This window comes from Pelodiscus sinensis, chromosome 11 (assembly GCF_052426305.1).
Source record: "Pelodiscus sinensis isolate ZL-2025 chromosome 11, ASM5242630v1, whole genome shotgun sequence".
NCBI classification, from domain to species: domain Eukaryota; kingdom Metazoa; phylum Chordata; order Testudines; family Trionychidae; genus Pelodiscus; species Pelodiscus sinensis.
The window spans coordinates 12,434,936-12,450,824 of NC_143062.1; the positions used below are offsets into that span (position 1 = coordinate 12,434,936).

A 15,889-nucleotide genomic window follows, 5' to 3' on the forward strand; every position below is an offset into this window, starting at 1 on the left:
ACAACACAGAATACAAAGTGTATAGTGCTCACTTTATATTTATTTTTTATTACAAAACATTTACACTAAAAAAAAATCAGCTCACCTCAGTGAAGTATTGTTGTGCAAATTCTATCATGAAAGCTGAACTTAAATTCTCCTCCTATTCAAAAGAATCCTTGTTTAGCTCAGCCCCAGCTGTGGGCAGCACAGGGCTGGAGGGGGGTAGACTCTGCTGTGGGCAGTGCAGAGTTCAGGGAGGGCTCAGACCCCAACTGCAGGTGGCATAGGTCTCAGGGGTGGGGGTCATCCCCCAAGCTCAGGGAAGGGATCAGCCCCTGAGCTGGGAGGGTAGACCCCACCATGGGCAGTGCAGAGTTTGGGAGGGGGGAATCAGCCCCAGAATCAGATGTGGAGGGAAGGTCAGTCCCAGCCCCAGGAGGCAGAGAGGGTGGCTTGGGTGAGCTCTGTCTGGGGTGTGTGTGTGGGGGGGGGGGGGAGAACAGGATATTTTGGGCAAGCCCCAGGCCGTTTTATTTTAAAAGATATGGTCACCTAGGAGGGGAGAGGGGCGGGTGTCAGGGTCTTTACTTTTCTTGTTTACTTCTCCGCTAGAGCTTCAGGGTTTTTTCCTCCTTTCTGGCTGCTTTGGTTTTCTGTGTGCCCTCTGGTGGCGGTTTGCATTCCTGCACCTTACCAGAGTAGGTCTCTAAAGCAGTTCATGCTGGTTTGTTGACTTATGCAATTAACGCAAGTTAATTTTTTTAACGCGTTAATTCTGCCCTGCGTTAATCACAGGCATTAAAGCCCACTAATTGACAGCCCTACTGTCAACAGAAGACCATTATATTGACTATTTTTTTGTTTTGTCTCCCACCCTCAGGCTGCATGTTGAGTAGCCCTGCTGTAGAGACTCAGGCACTAGACCAGGGCTACTAAACATGTGGGCCGCATGCAGCCCACGACCTGTTTGTTTGCGGCCTGCGGTGAAGTTTGGGTTCCGTGAGGCCTGCGGGTGGGAGCCAAACCAAAAAAGTAGTCAATATAATGGCCAATCCTCACCTACAGACAGCTCCTTAACTTCAAACAAATTCTTTCCAGCAACCACATGGCACACTTCCATCCATACTCATCCAGGAACCCACCCCTGCCATCAACTCTGTCCACACATCTATACTAGAGACATCATAACACATAAATGACCACATCAGAGGCTCATATAATTGCACATCCATCAATGTGTTCTGTGCCATCAAGTGCCAGCAGTGCTCCTCTGCCATGTGTATTGGCCAAACTGGACAGTCTTTATGACAAAGGATAAATGGACACAGATCAGATATTCGAAAGGTAACACACAGAATCCTGTTAGGGAACATTTTAACTTGCCCAGGCACTCATTAATGGATCTCAAAGTTACCATATTATTACAAGCCAATTTCAAAAAACAGCTTAAAGGGAACTTAATATCAGTTACAAGTTTGATACATGTAATAGAAGTCTAAACAATGACCTTAACTGGATTACCTGCTACATACCACATTCTAATGATATAAAAAGCCAAGCACTGGGTCCTTAAGAGTACTTAGAACCCACTCCATCAGCTTCACTTAGCATGAACACTGACAATCCCCCCCCTTTTTTTTCCTTCTCTTTCCCTCCCCTCTCTTTTTCTCTATTTATTTTGCAACCTGACTCCATTCATCTGAAGAAGTGGGTTGTGCCCATGAAAGCTCATGATACCATCTACATTTTTTGTTAGTCTCCAAGGTGTTGCAGGACTACTTGTTTAAGATTTTTCAATTACAGACTAATATGGCTACCCCTCTGAAACTGTTCCTTCACTTCAACCTGTCTTTTAACCTCAGAGTTTGGAGTTGCAGGTTTCATAGGAGCTTTGTCTTGCCAGTGCTACATATTCTAGTTTTGAAGCAAGCTTGTTTGTTTATTTTTAATCTGGAGTTCAGAGAAATTACTTTGTGCCAATGCAGAAGTTTGTTAGGTCTATTTAGATCCCTAGCTACATTTAAGGTTCTGCCCATCAGAACTTAGCTATTCATTCAGGTTGTGCTGTTGTAAAATGAAAAACACCATTGGATTTAAACACATTTTGGATTATTAGGTGCAACAAGCTGTCCCTGCTTGCCTGGAACTTCTCCAGTGGCCAGATGATTATCCTGTTAAAAATGTAGGGTTACTCATTAATTACTGGCAAGTGATTTATTGCTCCACCTTGAAATAAGGGAAGTAGGAGTGGCTCTGTAGAGAAGGAAACTAAGGAATTGACTGAACAGGCATCATAAAGGAATGCTAGAAAGACACACGCTTTGTGGAGGAGACTAACTCTGGTTTTTATTGCATTTTGAGGTTTGGTTTGGTTTTTGAATAACCCAAATCCTAAAAGATATACTTTTTCTGACCTCTTTGTGTGAACTATACGGAGCAGCCATGATGAGGAAAAACAACAAAGAGCCTGGTGGCACTTTAAAAGCTAACAAATTTATTAGTGCATAAGCTTTTGTGATGTTCTAATACCCTAATGAATGTGTTAGTCTTTACATGCCATCAGACTCGTTGTTTTTGCTGGAGCAGATTAACACCGCTACTCTCTGAAACTGGTCATGATGAGAAGGCTAACTCCTCACACAAGATGCTAATTTTTCTAATGCATACACGAGAAGTGACTGTATTTGGATATAGTCTTTTTTCTTTTTTAATACCAATGTATATAGGTCACAATCTTAGATTCTTTGTGCGTTTTTCTTCTAAATTGCTTTCTGCATAATTGCTATCATTCCATTAAAGTCTATTATCCAAGCTGCACTGTCCAAGACAGATTTCATATTGCGTTTTGGATAGAGTCTTCAAATTAGAAATATACCAGAAGACATCTGTGCATAATGTTAATTTATCAACATGAAAAGCATATGTCAACTAAGATGCACTAAACATTAAAAGTCCTGTATTATAGCTGCAGATGAATATTGATTATGCTTCTCCAGACCATTAACTGCCTTATTCATCTTGCCTTGCCTGGAAATTAATGCTTTGATATATCTGTTTACCATTAAAATGAAGTTTCAAAGTACTTTTGTGATAAAACTGTTAGGAAGTAGACTGTACAGGAGGCCCCTGACTTGCAACCGCCTGAGTTCCGACCCCCCCGCACTGAGACCCATTTTTGTAAGTGCGGAAGGGGCTGGAAACCCCCGACTTATGTCCTTGGCCTGCTTTTATGATGGTGCATGGCACCTATCGTAAAAGTGGGTTCGAGTTACGTCCCAAACTTGCGGCACTTCTCACAGAACCAATCATGTCACAAGTCGGGGGCCTCCTGTACATCCTTTTGTTAGTAAATAGTTCTGTAGATGAAAGAAAGAAAGAAAGTAGACCCTCAGTTATGAATGCCTCATGAATGGAGGTTGTTCATAACTTTGAAATGTTAGTAATTATGAACAAAAACATTATGGTGGTTCTTTCAAAAGTTTATAGCTGAACACAGACTTAATACAGCTTTGAAACTTCACTATGTTGAAGAAAAATGCTTGTTTCCCTTTTTTTGAGGAAAAAAAAGTAGTTTAACACAGTGATGTATTGTATTTGCTTGGGGGGAAAGGTTGTGTCTCTACTGTTGCCTGATTATGTACTTCAAGTTCCAAATGAGGTGTGTGGGTTACTGGTCAGTTTGTAACTCTGGTGTCCATAACTCTGAGGTTTCACTGTATGGACTTCTGATACCTTGGAAAATTAGTACATTCACTTGGCACTTTCATCTTTCCATACCTTTGTTTGTCTAAAAATACTTGTTGCTATACTTGTGTGATGGTGTGTTTTATATTCTTTATGGAAATATGCTTATGAATATGCATCACTGGAAATGCTTTATGCAAAATACTTCTTGTCAGGTATCATTGGAAAAGTTATCTGCTGAGTGTGTATATTCTGTTTGTGTGCATGTATTATTCCTGTATTTGAAGTGAAGTTAAAAATAGGAAGTATTAACCTTTGCTACTGATGTAGGCATTGCTAAGTGAGGGCCATGAAAGGAATTTCAGAAATTTGATGAGGACAGTGATCTGTAAATGGGTTTATTTTTTCCTATGAGTCAGCCCAGAATCCCCATAAGGATATCTGTTTAGGTCACCTGATATGGGAGTCCATCTTCAGTTAAGTACTTTTGCACATGGATTGCCAACAAACAAAGCCTTCCCACCTTCTGCACAACCTATTTAAAAGGGGAGCCCCTAGAGGCAGGGTTGCCAGTCCTGAGAATAGGGTTTAACCAAAAATACCGATCCCCGCCCCCTTCCCTCCCCAAAAAAATCACCAAGGAAAAAATTCTGTTGGGGGGGGAGGAGGGGGAAGACCAAAGTTGTTGAGCAAAAAAAAAGGACCCTGAGAGTTGTTAAGCTTAAAAACAACAACAAACAAACAAACAAACAGCATGGCCCCTTAAATAAATGCTTTTGAGGCTTTTTGGCCCTAAAAGGCTGCCGGCAGCCATCCGCCATCTTGTCTTCCTGCTCCGGGCCAGACATCTCCACTGCGGAACCAGATAAGCACCCGATATTTTCACCTCCTGGCTGGAAAAAAATCAGAAAATACTGGACATTTTAGGTCCAGTATTTAGGTGCAGGTATTTTCTGAATTCTTTTACCAGACAGGAGGCGAAAATACCGGACTGTCTGGGTCAGTAACGGAGACCTGGCAACCCTACCTGAGAACCCCTCTGTTTATTATATAAGATGTCTGATGAAAATCACTGAAACTCAACATTAAGAATGATTGGGCCTAGACTAGAGGCTTTCCAGTCTGTGAAATAAGATGATTAGAATTATTGTTAGGGTAATTATTGCACGGTATTACATGCAACAAGTTTCGTAGTGTACTAAGCTTAGCTGGTGTATTTTACTTTGCTTAGTAACTTACTTTGTTATGTGTGCAGTTATTTACAACCACCTAAATCAGCAGTGGGCAACCTAGGCTAGCGAGTGACCGTGTGAGGTGGCCCACTGAGATGGAGGGCCAAAGATTGTTGTAACTATGACGATCTCCTGGGATAGGGTATTTGCTTAAGAAAAAGAGCAAACAACATGAGCTTATGCTTTAAACTTTATACAGAGTAAAATGGATTTGTTTGGGGTAGGGATGTCAACATGTAGTTAACTGCATGATTAATCAAAAAGCCTTAGCTCATCGGTTAATCCTACCAACTACACACACTCCCCCTTCTTCACTACCTCTATCAGAGGCAGCAAAGGGGGGCAGGAACTGATACGCATGGGGAGCTGGCTTTTAAGCTGGCTGCCTGCTCCCATGGAGCCAACTCCACCCCCTTCCCTCTCCTCTCCCCACTGCCTCCCAGAGAGGCAGCTGGCTCCCCTCAAGCACCAGTTCCCACCTGCCCATCTGTATGTAAACTTGTAACCACTACAATTTTCAAGTGGTTACACATTTACACAAATACTGGATAGTTAACATCCCTATTCTGGGGTTCAGGTCCCATTAGGCCTCAGCACTCACGTGCACAGTCAAGTCCCTTTAACTGAGCTTGCTGAGATCTGAGCTGCTCTCAGCATCTGTATTGCACTGCTGATGGCTGTGATCCTATTTCTGTGTCGGTGCTGGAGGAAGCTGGAGGGCCTAACCCGGCTGGACAGAGGGACAGAGGGTTGAGGAAGGGGGGGAGCGCACGAGGGCAGGTAGGTGGGCTTAGTGGTATTTTCAGCACATCAAGCGACAGTGTGTACTTTGGGAGTATTCCCTGACACAGATTTATCTTGCTCAGGACTGTTATGTCTCCAAAGGACTTCATGTAAACCAGGGGTTCTTAACCTTTTTACCTTCACACCTCCCCTGAAAGTGAACTTCATGTTCACACTCCCCTGGGAGGCATTTTGTGCACAGGCTAGCCCCGCCCCTCACCTGACAGGAAGCTAAGGGGAGTGGCTAGGACTATAAGAACTCTGCCAGGGAGCTCAGTTAGGGCCCAGCCTCTGAGGGAGACAGAGGCCTGCCCAGAGCCTGGATGACGAGACTGAGACCTGGCCCGGGCCTCCCACAGCTGCCTTCCCTCAGGCCAGCGAAGGCTTCCCTGCCTGGGCCACCAAGGCTTGGCCAAGCCGGCCAGCAGGGCTACCCTCTGACCTAGAGGAACCCAAGGCTCTACTGGTGCCTGGCATTTCGGAGGACCGGCCTGACCTGAAGGCCTGGCTCGAACCCCGAGGCCTGTCTGAACCCTGGGACCTGGTGCATCAGCTGGATGCTGGATGCAGCCGTCCGAGCTAATTCCCAAGTCCGACGGCTGGTGGTGTTGTGGGGTCAGTGAACCCCGTTACAGTGCCTAAATCAATAATATGAGCTTTTTACTTTGAACCTTTTCCTAACAAATTTACGTAATATTTGAAGATGAAAGTCGGCAATGCTCGCGTATTGTTGTTGTAGTGTGTTGTCACATAGGCCTGATTGATTCGCACTGCTATTGTAGTGTGCCGATCTCTAGAAGTTAATAAGAAATTAACGTTTACAATTTTAATTCATAATATTAATTATAAAGAAATCTAAACTTTAGAATTTTTCCAGTGAGAAGGCAATTGCGATAAATTTTGTGGGAGGCACCTCACACCTCCCCTGTATCCCCTTCACACCTCCCCTGGGGAGGCGCACCTCACTGGTTAAGAACCCCTGATGTAAATAGATGTATTTAGTTTGAGCTTTCCCTTTATGGACAAAAAAGAAAAATATGTTGACCACAGAATGTGTACTTCCTGAGGTTCTGTACCAAGCCTTTGCCTCTTGATGTTAAACTTCCTGATAGAGTAAAACCACAAACTTAAAGAAAACGTAACTCCCTACCCAGTTAATTGCATTTGACGTGAAAGAAATTACTGTGCTCACATGTTAAACATTACTTTATGCAGGGTTACTCTTCTTTTTAAAAATTCTTGTATGTCTCAAATAGTTATATCATGAATAGGGCTTTTCTTTGTGTATATAAGAGTGAAGTCATATATTTATGGTTAAATCTGGATATGGTTACCTACGTTTACTTCTCCTGTATTTGTTAAAATAGGACACATTTTAGTACATTGTCATGGTGCTTATTTTGCACAGCTGGTTTGGGTTTGGGTATGAGTGAAACTGGCTCCTTGGCAATTACAGTTTGTGACAGTGAGTTGTATATTAGAGACGTGTGTCAAGTCCAGTGCTCATGTTACTGAAATAGCAGATCTGGAGAGTGTAAAATAACTTCCTTCAGAGTCCACATAGTCAAAGATAATGGCTCAAAACTTACTATGGAAGCTGCTCAGAATACAGCAGTGGCAGCATGTTGTCTATTAAGATGTGTAATGGTTGGGTAGTTTGGTTTTCATAATCTTCTCCCTGTATATCAATTAGTTCGCTGCCTTGTTTGAATTTGTTGCTGCTACAAACTCTGAACTCAGTCCACTCCATGACTTGTAGTTAGACCATCTGAGTCTACCAGCCATGGACTGTTCCAAGTGCTTCCTTAAAAATCTGTGGAATGAAATATAATTGGGTATGTCAAACTGCACAGTTAAAAATTACCTTCACTTCACTTCCCTCTTAAGTTAGCATTGTTTGAGTGACAGTGGCTTATTGCAAAATAATACTTGGGCTGCTGTGTCTGTACAGGCACCGAGCTTGCTCACCTGTGGCACTAGAACTTCCAGGGGCATATCCTACTGCTCTTTGTGCTATAATACGCTGAGATACTCTCTAAAGTCTTTTCCATTCAATTGTGGGACAATGTGTCTGTCCTTTCTAGAGTCACAGGGGATTGTGGGAAGGCACTGGACCAGGTGGATTGATTTAAATCAAGATGATTTAAATAGCCAAGGAAAAAAATCATTGATTTTTTTTAAACTGGTTTCCACCAATAAAACTTAAGATTTCTTAAACAATAATGCAAATCTGATGACCAAAACTAGTTAATTTACAACTCAGTACAGTATTTTACAACATTGAAAAAGATTTTGTGTAATGCTTTTTAGATAACTTGATTTTTCTTAATTTAGGGAATAGTACAAGATACTCATGACCTGTGTCAGGCTGCAGAAGCAGCAGCGGTACATTAGGAATGGTAAAAATTAAATCAAACGTACAAACACAATAGCGCTTTATATTTTATTAAACTAAATCGTAAGTTACACACGTTTCACCTTTGCAGTTGCAGCTATCTCCTGAATTGCTGGTTGCCTGCTGTCCTTAAACTTGCTTTTTTTAATTTTCAAATTTTATTAACTCCAGCAGACAAGTCCTTAGAACAGTCCTCTTAAAATTTCTACCACTACCTCTCATCATACACTTTGGATGAGATACTTCTGTTTAATCACAGTTTTATTCACAACATTTTATGAGAATTAGGGAATGTGTTTGTTTAGGTAAAAGTGAAACTGCTGAAAACTTCTGAGGTTACATATTTACATGCAGGGGAGGAGGGAGAGCACCAGCTCCACGGGAGCATCTTCCCCTACCCGCACACTGCTGCCTGTGGGTGCGGGGAGACAGGGGCAGATGACAGTTTTGCGGGGTCCCGGGCAGCGTAATTCCGCGGGGCCCCCCCTTTGCCACAGCGCATGCGCAGTGACGCCATGTGCATGCGCAGCGGCGCCACGGAGCATGCGTGGGGCTTTTTGAAGCGCGGGGCCCGGGGCGGCTGCCCCGTTCACCCTGCCCCATATCCGCCCCTGCGGGGAGAGACAGGTTGCTTTGAGAGAGCTGGCTTAGAAGCACAAGCACCAATTTCCCTCTACCACTTGGGAGGGAGGGCTGTTTGTAACCCAGGGTCAAGAGTTAACCATGTACATATTTACATTTTCACATCTCTAATAAGAATAGGCTAATTCTTAATGAATTGTTCAAAATAATCAACCACAGAATTCCATCTAACATCTTGAGGGAGAATTAGTTTGGATCTTCCTGCTCTCTTCAGTGAAGTTGAAGCAAAATGGTTGTTACAGAAATACTTTTTGACGTCAGCATTTTCTTTTATTCCTTTAATTGGTCTTCTCCTGCTGAAATTAAAGTGATGGATAAACTGCTCTTCCTTTCCACAGGGCCTAACCCTCAGTGTAGCAGGGATGTAAAAACTGCTCACAGAGTTTAACTGGTTCACCACTGTCTGTGGGAGGCAAAGTATGCTCAGTTGCAGGTGGTAGGGGCCATTGGCTGGGCTGCCTAGGGGAAGGCTCCAGTTAGCCAGTAAGCATGCTGATAAGGCACATGCTTACTGGTTAACTTTTAACATCCCTATCCCACCGAAATCCAGACTCGCTCCTCTTCTCCAACATCTCCATGAAACCATTGAGCGAGAGAGTGAAACTTCAGGGTCCTTTGCAACCACTACTACTAAAATGTCACAATACTTTTAACAAATTAGCTCTGGAATGAAGAGCAGCTGGTTCCAACTGATCCTATTGTATGTATTTGTGTGACTACTAGGGATGTGAAGGACTAGTCGACGAGCAAATGCTTATCGGCTAGTCGACTAGTCACTTCCCCGGCAGCAAGGGGGGGGAGGGAAAGGGGTACTACAAAGCAGCAGCGCTGCTTGAAGCCTGGAGCCAGACGCCGGGCTCCACGCGGCGCTGCTGCTTTGGAAAGCAGCGTGTAGCCCGGAGCCAGCTGGGGTGTCCCCAGGCTGCACGTGATGTTTCAAAGCAGCAGTGCCAAGTGGAGCCCAGGAGCTTGCCAGCTGACCCCACGCTCCATGCAGTGCTTTTGCTTTTGAAGTGAAAGGTGAGGTGCCCTATCGACTAATCAAATTAGTCAATTACCCAGTACATCTTCAGTGACAACATTAACATGATTCTGTCATTAAGACCAGGATACAGTCTACCCAGTAGAACAGATGTCTCAGGTAAATTGCTGGAGAATGAGAAATTTGGATTTTTTAAATTTAATTTAATTTTATTTTTTGGCCCACTGCTTGAGGGTAAACTTGTTAACCTGAGTCTTGACAGGTGAAGCAATATCCACAATGATCCTGTTGTATGTGCTTGTGTGACAACAGAAGGAAATGTCTTCCTTATAGAAATAATTGATACACCAGAAAATGCACACACAGCAGAATGCTTACAACTAGCAGTAAAAGCTATATCAAACTGTGGAGAAAAAATCATGCTGCAAATGTATGCAAGATGAGAGGAAATTTAGAAGATAGCAAAGAGAATTGCAAACTAATAACATACAGTTGCAGTGCCCCATTAGATGCACCTCCTAGCCAACAACTTCAGTGTTCCAGAAACAAAGGTTACTGTTGTTGAAATTGCAAAATATTTCTATAACAACCATTTTGCAACAGTTACTTTGAAAAAAATGAGAGGGACCAAGCTAACACTCCCACAAGATGTGTGATGGAACTCAGTAGTCAACTGTTTTGAGCACTGTATAAAGAACTAGCCTAATCCGATAACAGTTTGTGAACAAAATTGTGAAAAAATAGATGGTACCGTCAAAGCCAAATTCTCAAGATTGGGCTTAAGAGAAATTTGAACACATGCTGAGTACCCTGAAGCCTATTTCTGTAGCCTTAAACAAAATGCAAGGAAATACCGGTTTTATTGGTGATGCTGTTGAAATTTGGAAGGAACTGAGTGAGATCTGAGGAAGAGAAATATGCAATGGCAGAGTTAAATTACAAGCATTAAAATAACGAGTGGGACAAGTCTCCAGTTAATTTTCTTGCAAATATTCTCAATACTCAGTACTAGGGTCAAACCTTAATTGCTGAAGAACAGGTGTTGGCTATAACATGGGTATCCAGCAATCATCCCTCCATAATGTCAACTATAAAATTTCAGAGCCAAAGGTGAACCATTCAAGAAATTTAAAGACTAACAAGATGGTTTATTAGGTGATGAGCTTTCGTGGGCCAGACCCACTTCCTCAGATCAAATAGTGGAAGAAAATTGTCACAACCATATATACCAAAGGATACAATTTTAAAAAATGAACACATGTAAAAAGGACAAATCACATTTCAGAACAGGAGGAGGAGGGGGGGGGGGAGGTAAATGTCTGTGAGCTAATGATATTAGAAGTCATAATTGGGGAAGCTATCTTTGTAATGGGTAAGATAATTAATGTCTTTGTTTAACCCTAAGCGTAAAGTGTCGAATTTAAGCATGAATGACAGTTCAGAGGATTCTCTTTGAAGTGTGGTCTGAAAAGGTCTTTGAAGCAGGATGCAAGTAATCAAGTCGTTGAGACAATGTCCTTTCTGGTTGAGACATAATATAAATTATATTTCTGATCATGTGCCAAAAGTGTCCGTCTGCTACGTACATTGGACAGACGTCTCAGACACTTCGCCAAAGGATCAGTTCCCACAAAACAGATATTAGACAGGATCACAAAGAAAAAACAGTTTCTTGCCATTTCAGCCTGAAAGGACATTGTCTCAACGACTTGATTACCTGCATCCTGCTTCAAAGACCTTTTCAGACCATACTTCAAAGAGAATGTAAAACTAATCTGAAAAGTTTTCAAAATAAATCACTGTTGAAAATGTATAGTGTGTACCTTCTAAAAAATCAATCCTTCATAGAATCATAGGGTTGGAAAAGACCTCAGGGGATCGAGTCCAGTCCCCTGCCTGAAGCAGGACCAACCCCAACTAAATCATCCCAGCCAGGGCTTTATCTAGCCGGGACTTAAAAACCTCTAGGGCTGGAGATTCCACCCCCTCCCTAGGGAACCCATTCCAGTGCTTCACCGCCCTCCTAGGGAAATAGTTTTTCCTAATATCCAACCGACATCTCCTCCACTGTAACTTGAGACCATTGCTCCTTGTTCTGCTAACTGTCACCATTGAGAACAGCCTCTCTCCATCCTCTTTGGAACCCCTCTTCAGGAAGCTGAAGGCTGCTACCAAATCCCCCCTCACTCTTCTCTTCTGCAGACTAAATAAGCCCAAATCCCTCAGCCTCTCCTCATAGGTCATGCGCTCCAGCCCCCTAATCATTTTGGTTGCCTTCTGCTGGACCCTTTCCAATGCATCCACATCCTTTCTGTAGTGGGGGGCCCAGAACTGAATGCAGTACTCCAGATGTGGCCTCTCCAGAGCTAAATAAAGGGGAATAATCACATCTCTAGATCTGCTGGAAATGCTCCTCCCAATGCTCCCCAGTACACCATTAGCCTTCTTGGCTACAAGGGCACATTGTTCACTCATATCCAGCTTCTCATCCACGGTAATCCCCAGGTCCTTTTCTGCTGAACTGCTGCTTAGCCAGTCAGTTACCAGCCTGTTACAGCTATCTCTGAATTGTGGATAATATGTATTAAGGTTATAACAACCAATCAGTATGCACTTTTTATGTAGAAAACCATGATTAAATCGAGTCGTCTTGACTAGTGATGTAAATCATGATTTAAATATACTTGATTTAAATCAGATCCACCCTATGGCAAACTGAGCACTTGTTTCTTGTCTGAAGTGAAAGAAACAGGAAATGACCACACTATTCATAACCGTATGAGGTTTATTTTTACCCTTGAGCACTTGTTACTGTGAAAGATTTTGAGAGAACTGAAAGTATTTTTATTTACAATCGTTATAAGTACTGACCATCCTGAGTCATATGACTTCTGAGTCAGAAGTGTTTTGTTTGGAGAACTCACAGAACTAAGTTTTTTCTTAGCTAATTTGGCAGTGGAAATAACCTTGTTTGTGAGAAAAACATTCACATTTAACATTCTCCTATTCATAGAGCAATTTTAAAAAACTGTGAAAAAATTGTTTGATCCCCCAATGCCTCTTCTCAACCGTCATAATTCAAGAAGTGGATAAGGAGCCTAAGCAAAACAGTGGTTTCATTTTTCGGAGGATTAAAATTTTTTTTCTTTGTCATTTGAATTAAAATATTTAGCATTTCAGGTTTTAACAATACTCAGAAATTTCAGTGAAAACAGCCCAAAAATGCCAAGTTGAGTTTTAGATAGATATATTGAAATGCCACCAGCTGTCTCATGGTTTCCCCTCCCGCCAATCCTAAACTGATGTGGATCTCTTCAGAGACTTGCAGATTTTGGCAGTTTCAGGTTAATCCAGTAAATTCCTCACAATTAGGGCAAAAGTTCCTGTTCCCTATATTTTCAGCTACAATTTTAACTTTTAATCTTTAAGCTAAGGCCAATTTTCTAACAAGCTACTGTATATGATTGTAAATGTGGGGGGGAAAGTTAGTTTTTTAAGAGATTTTATCTTGATTTGCCCAGGCTTTCCATGTGATTTACACAAGATACATGACTTCTTTGGTTTCTCCATCTCACAGAAAGGTTATGAAAATTATATTGAATATTTTATAAAGCTATTTTGAGATCCTCAAATGGAAATAGATTTTTTTAAAATGTGCGTTTAAGCCCTGTGGTTGGTGAGACTTTTTAAAATTAAGATATATTAAAACTCTACTCTTTTGATAAAGCAATAGATACTCATGTAAAGAATCTCAGAAATATTTTAGCTTCTGACACTCATTCTGATGATATTGGGAATAGTTAGGCACCATAAGTAGTAAACTCTGAAATACAGTACTTAACTTCCTTGAACAATTTGCCACCTTCTTAGCTCAGTAGGCTTTGTTTTACTATTCATGGAAAATACATTTAACTATAAAGATTTTTGGGGAACAGTAAAACCAGCTCTAAGGCCGGGTCTACACAAGGATGTCCCATCAACTTTATCTGTATACGGTCAATTTTCTAAGAGGTCTATCCACACTACCACGCCTCTTGCATTGACCTTCAGGACCATAGATGTCAATTTAAGTACTCCTGCTTTGCACAAGGAGTAATGCTATTCCCGACCTTATACAGTCGAATTTACAGTATTGTAGATGCAGCGCTGCCAGAAAGTCGAGGCTGTTGGCCTCCCGCAGTTCCTCACCCTGACTGTTGTCAGTCACTAATAGAGTAGGGCCAGGATTTACTGCTGTGGTGTCCGGACAGGTCTCTGGCTCCATTTCTGTTTTGAAACTGAAGGGGAGGAGGGAAGTTTTAGGAGCCGTCCTGCCCCCCCGCACATTCCCATTGGCCGGTTTCTGGCAGAAACCAGCCAATGCGAGTTGGTTGTTAGAATAATAGGCTGCTAAGAAGAATCATGCCCCCTCTCCTCGGCTCAGTGATCATGAAGCACATGGCCGGGCAAGCAGGCAGGCTAGCTGGGAAACATTTTAAGCTCTGCAGGCAGGCAGGCTAGTTTGGCAGCTCCAGAGCCTGCTTCTGGCACCCTAGCCCTTCCTGCCCCAACTCCCTACCTCCCTCCTCCCCGCTTAACATACCCAAACCCTCTGTCCCCCTTTTACACCCATACCCCCTCCCAGATCTGGCACCCCAATCTCCTGCCACAGATCGCAATACACTCCTACCCTAAGTCACATCCCAAACCCCTGCACTCCAGTCCCCTGCCCTAGGTCACAGCTGCCTGCTTCATCCCAATTCCCTCCCAGACTCCCGTCTCCCTCCTGCACCCTAGTCCCTTATCCCAGGCTCCCTTCTGCACCCAACCTCCATCAATATTATTGGAAGAGTGCGGCCCTCGACTACTTTCCAAAATCTTGGACTGGCTCCCCATCAAAAATTATTGCCCACCCCGGTGTAGGGAGTGTTTTGATGATGGCCTCTAGAAATCCCAACATTTTTTAAAACATTTGTTTTCAAAACATATGGCATTTCTATGGAATAACTACCAAAGGCTCAATAACACAGAGAAAAGTGATCCTACTTAATATGGAGGGAAAAGTTGCTCCCAATAAAACACTTTGACAAAAATAGCTTAAGTCCGTTGCTGTTTGACTGACAGTAATTGGCACACCTTCTGTGTTACACGTTTATCAAAATTTTGAGACCCTACAACTAGCTCTGTCAATAAATGGAACAAAATTTTTATTATGGGGTGACTTGCAATGGAACTTTGTGAACTAACTAGTTGATATACTAAAGAGACTAGCTTCAACTTACTCTTCACAAACAGCAGTACATAGCAGATCAGCTTCTTAAGAAAACAAAGGCTGTTTCTTCTTACAATTAGGTAATAAGATCACAGAGCCTCTCAAATTCAGATGAGTCATTCAGTTTCCCTGAACTGCCAGCAGTGAAAATTGATCACCCTCTGATGGATATTCAGTTGCCATTGTGAAAATGGTTGCAGATAGTATGCATACATATATTTTAATTTAAAACTGTGATAGGCAATAAGGCAGGAAGAAGGCTGGGAAATTCTTTAGGCTCAGCAATAAAGCAGACAGGATACGTCTAAACATAATCTTGTGTTCCTTATTAAAGTTCATTGTTAAAAGAAACAATGTTGACTTCCTGCTATTGTTTTTTTACCATTGTTGGATGATATTGTGTCAGAACTTCATTCATTTTGAACTAGCCTAAATAAGAAATATAAATGGCAGATTTACCTGTGCGTCAGATTTTTTTTCACTCTAAGTCCACAAAATGGCCTGAATGGAAAAAGTACTTCATTAGATTTCAAATTACAGAAGATAATAGCAGATTGGCTAAATGCATGAATTTTGTAATTAAAGCGTAAAAGGCCTCTGCTTGAACAACCTAGGTGATGTATGTACTAGTAAAGGAAGAAACATAGAAAACTTTTTTTCCTAAAAGCTTTTGGGACTGGCAGGTCCTACTCCCACAGGTCCCATTGGCCATGGTTCCTGGCCTGGAGAAATTATGAAGTCTGCACAGGTTCAGGGACAGTACACAGAGCCTCCCTGTGCCTAAAGGCTGCAGGGACTTGGCTGGTGGCCACTTCCAAGAGCCGTGCAGAGCTAGGTGCATAGGAAGTTGGCCTTAGCCCTGGGCTCCTGCTGTGCTGCCAACTGGACTTCTACTGGTCCAGTCAGCTGTGCTGACCAAAGCTGCGAGGGTCCATTTT

General features: G+C 42.4%; 1 protein-coding gene across 2 annotated transcripts in view; it reads left to right on the plus strand.

Annotated features, from left to right (window-relative positions):
* Positions 1-15,889, plus strand: part of SHISA5 (shisa family member 5) — a 61,292-nt gene that overhangs the window by 29,116 nt on the left and 16,287 nt on the right. The window lies entirely within an intron of this gene.